General features: G+C 38.0%; 1 non-coding gene across 1 annotated transcript; it reads right to left on the reverse strand.

Annotated features, from left to right (window-relative positions):
• Positions 1-271: 271 nt before the first annotated feature.
• LOC125924107 (U6 spliceosomal RNA) lies at positions 272-373 on the reverse strand. Its single transcript, XR_007458289.1, has one exon. It is a non-coding gene; the product is annotated as a U6 spliceosomal RNA (small nuclear RNA).
• Between the last annotated feature and the right edge of the window lie 262 nt (positions 374-635).

Genomic DNA, 635 nt, shown 5'->3' on the forward strand with positions numbered 1-635 from the left:
GCCAAGCATTTTAATATGATTTAATTTAATCATTGAAAATGGTATAGAAGAAAGAATATTATATCCCTGATACAGATGAATAAAATAATTTGGGGGGGATCATCTTCCTCAAGATCACATATTTTAGGTAGTGGAGATTGTATTTGAACTCTGATGTGTTTTTTCAAGTCAAGTAAATTTCATTTCCCACTACTCACCTAAGTGATGATTCCTTTCAGCATTTGTGTCTTTGGGTTCACTGGATGAAAATACCAACCTTGCACAGTGGCTTAAATATTGCTTTACGATTTTGCATATCATCCTTGCTCAGGAGGCCATGCTAACCTTCTCTGTATCATTCCAATTTTGCTACACGTGCTGCCGCAGTGAGCACCAATGCAGCTAGAACAATCTTCTGAGATGACACACAAAACCAATAATTTTGGGAAGATTCTGAGGTGGGTGAGGAGGATGGGGGAATTTGAAACAACGGAAAGGAGATGGCAGGAAATACGGAAAGCTTGGGGCTCTGTAAAAGTAGGCTGGAATACATTGTTCAGTGAAATTTCTGGTTGTCAATTCAGGATGAGGCACTAAATTTCTGATGCAAAGATTACAAACATGATGTCTTTGTTAGAAGTGAGATGAATAGGAAA

This window comes from Panthera uncia, chromosome B1, assembly GCF_023721935.1.
Source record: "Panthera uncia isolate 11264 chromosome B1, Puncia_PCG_1.0, whole genome shotgun sequence".
Classification (NCBI taxonomy): domain Eukaryota; kingdom Metazoa; phylum Chordata; class Mammalia; order Carnivora; family Felidae; genus Panthera; species Panthera uncia.